The sequence below is a fragment of the Pinus tabuliformis genome, chromosome 6, assembly GCF_031772625.1.
Source record: "Pinus tabuliformis cultivar Carrire ecotype Pingquan chromosome 6, CPIR1, whole genome shotgun sequence".
Lineage (NCBI taxonomy): Eukaryota > Viridiplantae > Streptophyta > Pinopsida > Pinales > Pinaceae > Pinus > Pinus tabuliformis.
Genome location: NC_142292.1, coordinates 1,582,724,100 through 1,582,732,275, shown reverse-complemented (window position 1 = coordinate 1,582,732,275; position 8,176 = coordinate 1,582,724,100). Strand labels below are relative to the sequence as shown.

The 8,176-nt window shown below is 40.9% G+C and overlaps 1 pseudogene; it reads right to left on the bottom strand.

Annotated features, from left to right (window-relative positions):
- Positions 1-1,070: 1,070 nt before the first annotated feature.
- Positions 1,071-7,974, bottom strand: LOC149264854 (syntaxin-related protein KNOLLE-like; annotated as a pseudogene).
- Between the last annotated feature and the right edge of the window lie 202 nt (positions 7,975-8,176).

Genomic DNA, 8,176 nt, shown 5'->3' with positions numbered 1-8,176 from the left:
TTATTTATTTCTCTTTATTTATTTTCTTTAGTTTGGAGTTATAAAATTTTATTCATTTATCTTTTTACCAATTTTATAGATAATTAATACAAATTTGTCTCTTAGCAGCGCCAGTATGGTCAAAAAATGCATAATAATAACGCTTTAATTTTGTTTTTTCAACTTCTATACCTTGGGCCATTGCCACCAGATCTAGTAGTTTCAACAGTTGATTGATATCGATATTAAAAGACCCATGTTGATGATGCAAGTGATTAAGTAGATCCAACACCATAGTGTCTACAACGGGAAAGCGAGGAGAGAAAAAGTTGGGCATAGAGACAGGAGTAGTTTAAGATCCTCCAACACACTCCCTAAAAGTTGATCTTGATCCAATCCTTTGAATTTTTATTAAATTGATCTTTCTAAGTATCTTTGGCACAGTCATAACTAGATATATTTAAGGCCTTGTCCATTGATGAATTGAGGGACAATGAATGGAGAAGAAAGAACCATGAAATCTATACTAATAATACGTTAGTTAACTAGCTTTATAATGTAGCAGGAAATTTATTCTAACTGGAAATCAATCTCCAAGACTAGCTTACTAGTTATCACAATGCTTAGCCGCTATAAAGAACTGTCTCTAAAGAATTAACAACATTGATGTATACATCACTCTCTTCTCCAAGCTCCAAGAAAAAGTGTGCAACAATAATTTTTTTTTCATTTTGTAAAGAGCTTGAGAAAAACTCGATAATCCCACTTCCAATGGCACTTAGGGTTTCCTGAACATATTCAATGCAACAAAAAATGCAGATAGTGGCTTATTCTGATGCATTGACCAAAAGCCATAAATAAGGTAATTTACCCAAATCTCAAACAGAAATTGTCAGTATATGAGTAATGCCTTTGAGCCAAAAAGAAATGATAATTGAATGCTTTAAAGGTTCAAAACACCCTTTCCATCCTCCCAACTATTGCCCTAATCATAGCAGTGTCAATTCTTATCAAACGAAATAACATTCTAACCTGCACTAAATCTAAGAGTCTATTGAAACCTTTCATCAGATAGGACTTGACACTTAATATTATGATTTCTTAAAACTAGCTATGACAAGAATGACAATAATGAGAACCAAAATTGGAAGCAAAATAATACCATTGCACATCCATTTCCTAGTGTTTCTCTGGTATTTTTTTTCACCTTTGAGTTGCTTTGTACCATGATTGACATAGTTAGCAACATGTATAACATGGTATTTGATGTCATTAAGTTTCTCTCTTTGGGAATCTACAAATACAACCATAACAAAAATATATGGTGAAGCTCAAGTAAACTTTTTTCGATCTCCTTAGAAACATCACCCCGCTCCTATATTTCATGAATTGTATCCAGTATTTGACCTCACCCCTGCTCTTGAATTGCCTTTTGAATGCAAGTTTGACTTTCCCCTATAGTAATTTGTTTTTCTATTGTCTCTTCACTTAAATTTTCACCTGTAATGGTGAAATATCTTTTCTCAATGGTTTCCCTATACTCCCTAGCAACATTTTGCCTTAGGCTTTGAAATTACCCCATCAAATATTTCAGTTTCTTTTGCAAACCATGTGTAACTAAATTTCTTGTCTAATATGTAGGAGCTCCTCCTCCACATCCTGTTACTCTTTTGTTAGCCGTATTAGCTTCATTAAGTGCTTCAAGCCTTCTTTTAATCTCCCTTGTTGTTTTAAGGATAGAGACAACATACCTATCCATCTAATCTCTTAAAGATTCCATGGTTGAGGCTTTGTGAATGGATTGTGTCTCTTCATTAAAATTTTGGAGCTTCTCAAGAAGTTCCTTGATAGTTTCCATGTCTTCTTTTATACCATTGACTCAAAGAATTGTCCAAGATTTTGTTCAATCTGTTGAGATTGCAACAAGATGATGGAGCTTAGTGAAAAGAGTCGCCTTCACTAAGTGGGCCCGGAGGCTAATTTTGGCGCAAGTCTATTTTTAGACTATGTCTATTTTTAGACATATGGATCATGTCTATGGATTGCAGGTTGTTGTTTATGGATGATTGGTCAAGTTGGGAAAAATAGATGGACTTCTATTTTTGATGAAAGTGTGAGTGATCAAAGTCTATTTTTAGACTGGCTGTCAAAAATAGAAAAGTCAAATATTATTATCTCATAATAATATTTGGACTATAAACTTGATCTTATTCTCTTGGAGCACTTCAGTTTGAGCTACAGAGGTGGCACATGCAGCTGTCATAAGGAAATACGCTTTTCTTATGAGTCAGTTGAGTTGTTGCATGCATGACTTCAGTTAGAACTCAATCAGTTGAGTTTGGTGGAGTTGATTGTGGAGTTGATGGAGTTGTGTTCAGTTTAGCTTTGTTAAACTGGTTGTATTTAGTCTAACTGGCAAATAGACTAGAGATGAGTTGGGTGAATTAGTTATTAATTAATTCACAAGTTATTAACTCATAATACAACTAATGAATACATCAGTTAACTCAGTTGCATGTCAGTGCATGTTCAGTTCAACAGGGACAGGTGGTAGAGAATCAGATTGCTATCAGTTGTGACTATAGTTGTGCACCAGATCTTGCACAATCAAGGGATTGAGTATGCCAATGAGTTTGCTCACATATTTGCCCACATTATAGCTTGTGCTCACGTCCAACAAAGTGTGAGTGACTATTTGCAGGTGAAAAACGAGTTTGGTGATCCATTCTCATCAGTTCTTGAGCAGTGGAGGCAGGCAAGCAGTGGAAGAGATTTGGAGATCAGATCTAAGCTGTATTGTGTGTAACAGAGGTGGAGATACTTGTGAGAAGTATTACGCTGTGCAATGTTACATGACTCAATCATTAATATACAGATAGTTGGGGTTTTTAGCGAGATGCTTTCCCCAGGATACATACTGTGTTAATGTGTGAATGCTCTTGATGTTTTATTGTTATTGATGTTGCTATATTGATGATCAACGTAGAGGAGCTTATGTATTGTGTATGTATTCCACAATAGTACATGATCAGGATAATCTCTGTTGAATATGTGTTAAATTATTCAAAATTTCTACATGGTATCAGAGCTAGATGATTTGTAGAAAAAGTTTCTACATGGTATCAGAGCTGTTGATCATCAGATCTACTATTCAGGAAGTGTTTACATTCTATTTCTCTAGGCAGAGCCTGTAATCGGGCCAGGTAGCCTCTGGATTCATCCTTCTTTTGAAAGGTGAGATATCCGATGAATTCCCATACAGTCGATCTCTGTACGAGAAATATTGTGTTCTCACAAATTCTAGATTGGAAGCAGTTGAGTTGGTTGTTGGTGGAATTCGATTTTGCAGCAGTGTTGTTGAAATGTCTTTCAACGGATTACGAATGTTATTCCAAAGCAAGAGCGACCTGGCGCTCAAGGATAAACTCAGTAACAATAAAGGTGAGAATGGATCTTCATCAAAGGTATATGATGAAGAGAATTGTGCTTTGGCTGCCAAAGCAAAGAAGGGGAAGAACAAGAAAGCTTCTCATTCCGGTGTGAAAGGCAAGAAGCAGGATATGTCCAAGGTGAAGTGTTTTCACTGTCACCAGCACGGACACTATGCCACTAATTGTCCGCAGAAGAAGAAGAACAAGCAGGCTGCTGGATCTTCAGCAGGAGAGGCTCTAGCCTCACAGTTTGAGCTTGATTTTTCATTGATCGCATGCTTGGTTTCAACTGTGATGGGATCAGTGTGGTTCTTGGACAGTGGTGCATCTTTTCACATGACGGGAGATAGAGATTTGTTCTCTGATCTAGAGGACAAAGATCTTGGAGTGCACATCGAGATGGGCGATGATGGTAGATACAGTGCGACCGGTATCGGTACCATTTCCTTTGAGAGGGAGTCTGGTAAACCCTTTGTATTGAAGGAAGTCATGCATGTTCCAGGATTGAAGAAGAATCTCATCTCAGTGGCGATGTTAGAAGACAAGGGGTATGATGTTGTTTTCAGCGAGGGAAAGGCCTTCCTGCGCAGCAAGACAACTGGTGAGACCCGGAAGATAGGGGTTCAAGTGAGGAACCTTTATTAGTTGCATGTAGATGGATGCGCAGCAATGGCAGGCAAGGCAGAAGGATTGGTGAGCCGGGATGATGGCGAGTTGTGGCACAGGAGATTGGGTCACCTTCACCATGGAGCCTTGAAGATACTGCAACGGATCACTACAGGGCTTCCTAAAGGCACACTTGCGCAGTCAGATCAGTGCAAGGGGTGTACTTTGGGGAAGTTTGTGAAAGCCACCTTTCACGAGAAGGATAGTCGCGCCACGACGATCCTTGAGAGAATTCACACAGATGTGTGTGGACCTTTCTCAGTTGCTTCGACAGCAAAACATAGGTATTATGTGATTTTTGTTGATGATTTCTCTCGTAAGTGCTGGATCTTCTTCATGCAGAAGAAGAGCGAGACATATTCAAAGTTCTGTGAATTCAAAGCACTGGTCGAGAAGGAGTCGGGGAAGAAGGTGAAGGCTCTTAGGAGCGATAATGGTGGTGAATACATCTCGGACGAGTTCAAGGATTTCTGTAAGACAGAAGGGATTCGTAGAGAGCTCATAGCTCCCCATAACCCACAGCAGAACGGGATAGCTGAGCGGAAGAACAGAACGATTGTGGGTGCTGCACGGGCAATGTTGCATGATCAGGGCCTACCCCTTCACTTGTGGGCGGAAGCATGCAATACAGCAGTTTATGTGCAGAACCGTTGTGCTCATAGGATACTTGGCATGAGTACACCCGAGGAGGCTTATTCTGGTAAGAAGCCTGATCTTTCTCATTTGAGGATTTTTGGTGCTAACGTTTACATGCATGTGACGAAGGATGCCAGGAAGAAGTTGGAGCCGACCGCAGAGGTTGGGATATTTGTGGGGTACACTGATACGCCCCACAACTATCGTGTGTATTTTCCAGACAATGGTAAAACTGTTGTGCAACGGGATATAAAATTTCAGGAGGAGAAATCCATGAAGTGTTCGCTTGAGAGGGAGCTACACTTGCATGCAGATGAGGAGCTATTAGTTCCTAAGGATGAGCTTCAGGACGTGGATCAGCCACAGGATGAGGTTCATGGAGTGGAAGAGACCACTCATGCAGCGCCAACCATCAGAGGGCGAAAGCGCTTGACAGAAGCTGAGGGACTGGCTCAAGATGCAGAGAAAGTTGTAGGACCACCTACAACCCAACGCAGGCAGAGACAGTCACCTGATCGGTACACTAGATACATGGCTCTGATGAGCAAGTGTGTTGTGACTGAGCCATCCTCTTTCGAGGAAGCTGTGGAGGATCCCACATGGGTAGATGCCATGGTGGAAGAGTATGATTCTATTGTCAGAAACAGTGCATGGGAGATTGTTCCTAGACCGGAAGGGAAATCAGTGGTGGGTTCGAGATGGATCTACAAGGTCAAGCAGGCAGCTGACGGGAGTGTGGAGAAGTACAAGGCAAGATTTGTTGCCCGAGGCTTTTCACAGATTGAGGGGATCAATTATGAGGAGACCTTTGCACCTGTCGCAAGGTATTCTTCCATACGGACGATTCTTGCTCTCTCAGCGCAGATGGGATGGCACATTCATCAGATGGATGTGAAGACTACGTTCCTCAATGGAGTCATTGAGGAGGAAGTGTACATTGAGCAACCCAAAGGCTTTGAAGTCTTCAGCAGCGAGTCGCATGTGTGCAGGCTCAAGAGAGCGCTGTATGGGTTGAAGCAAGCACCACATGCTTGGTACACACGGATAGACAGCTATTTCACAGGACTTGGATTCTCCAAGAGCGAGGCGGATCCTAACCTATACCAGATTGTGGTGGAGGGTAAGTTGCTTATCATTGTACTCTATGTTGATGATTTGATTCTAACGGGTGATGAGCTATTGATACTGTCATGCAAGAAGGATCTTTCTACAGAGTTTGAGATGAAGGATTTGGGCCTCCTTCACTATTTCCTGGGATTGGAAATATGGCAGCGCAGTGGTGGACTGTTTGTTTCTCAGGGCAAGTATGCTCGGGAGATACTGGAGAAGTTCAACATGCATGGCTGCAAGCCTGTTGATACTCCTCTTCCTGGAGGTTGGAGGAAGGAGGATGCCACTTCAGGAGAAGAAGTGGATGCCACTGTTTATCGACAGTTGGTGGGGTCGCTGATGTATTTGGTCAATACAGAACCCGATATATGCTATGCAGTTAACCAGCTTTCACAAGCTATGGTTAAGCCTACCAAGCTCTTCTGGAAGGCGGGAAAGCATGTATTGAGCCACTTGAGAGGCACATCGGGATATGGTTTGTGGTACAGACAGGAGGATAAGGTGAAGCTATGTGGCTTCACGGATGCAGATTGGGCAGGGAGCCCAACGGACAGAAAGAGCACATCAGGAGGGGTCTTCAGTATTGGATCGACAGCAGTTTCTTGGTACAGCAGGAAGCAGAGATCTGTGTGGATGAGGATGATCCTGGTCGGGTTTTTCGGGTCCAAGCACATCAGGTGCCATCATATCAGAGATTGTGTGCAGCGGAGGATCATGTTACTTTCGTACATTCCAACGGAGGATCAGGATGCTGATATTCTGACGAAGGCTCTCACCAGGAGCAAATTCGAGTACCACCGAGGCAGGATAGGGGTTGCTGATAACCCATATCTTGTCGAGAGGGAGTGTTGAGATTGCAACAAGATGATGGAGCTTAGTGAAAAGAGTCGCCTTCACTAAGTGGGCCCGCAGGCTAATTTTGGCGCAAGTCTATTTTTAGACTATGTCTATTTTTAGACATATGGATCATGTCTATGGATTGCAGGTTGCTGTTTATGGATGATTGGTCAAGTTGGGAAAAATAGATGGACTTCTATTTTTTATGAAAGTGTGAGTGATCACAGTGTGAGTGATCACAGTCTATTTTTAGACTGGCTGTCAAAAATAGAAAAGTCAAATATTATTATCTCATAATAATATTTGGACTATAAACTTGATCTTATTCTCTTGGAGCACTTCAGTTTGAGCTACAGAGGTGGCACATGCAGCTGTCAGAAGGAAATACGCTTTTCTTATGAGTCAGTTGAGTTGTTGCATGCATGACTTCAGTTAGAACTCAATCAATTGAGTTTGGTGGAGTTGATTGTGGAGTTGATGGAGTTGTGTTCAGTTTAGCTTTGTTAAACTGGTTGTATTTAGTCTAACTGGCAAATAGACTAGAGATGAGTTGGATGAATTAGTTATTAATTAATTCACAAGTTATTAACTCATAATACAACTAATGAATACATCAGTTAACTCAGTTGCATGTCAGTGCATGTTCAGTTCAACAGGGACAGGTGGTAGAGAATCAGATTGTTATCAGTTGTGACTATAGTTGTGCACCAGATCTTGCACAATCAAGGGATTGAGTATGCCAATGAGTTTTCTCATGTATTTGCCCACATTATAGCTTGTGCTCACGTCCAACAAAGTGTGAGTGACTATTTGCAGGTGAAAAACGAGTTTGGTGAGCCATTCTCATCAGTTCTTGAGCAGGTATTGAGCAGTGGAGGCAGGCAAGCAGTGGAAGAGATTTGGAGATCAGATCTGAGTTGTATTGTGTGTAACAGAGGTGGAGATACTTGTGAGAAGTATTACGCTGTGTAATGTTACATGACTCAATCATTAATATACAGATAGTTGGGGTTTTTAGCGAGATGCTTTCCCCGGGATATATAATGTGTTAATGTGTGAATGCTCTTGATGTTTTATTGTTATTGATGCTGCTATATTGATGATCAACGTAGAGGAGCTTATGTATTGTGTATGTATTCCGCAATAGTACATGATCAGGATAATCTCTGTTGAATATGTGTTAAATTATTCAAAATTTCTACACAATCTCCAATTCTACCATCTCCATCTTGGGACCCACCTCAAGGTCCTCCTTTAAGGCTGCACGTTTGAGATCCACATAATTGGTGAAATACCTTGTGAGAAGATCATTCATTTCGTTGAATTTTGGCAATGATTTAAAAATGAATATGAACAAGATTGTAAAACCCTTCAGTGTTGTCAACTGCACCCGAATACCTCATTTATCCTTGCTAACTGAGCCTGCTCCTAAAGGAATTATTGAAAAAATGATCACAGACAATCGATCTTTAACAAAATCCTACAGACATTGAAGTATTTGTAAAAAGTTTGCATGG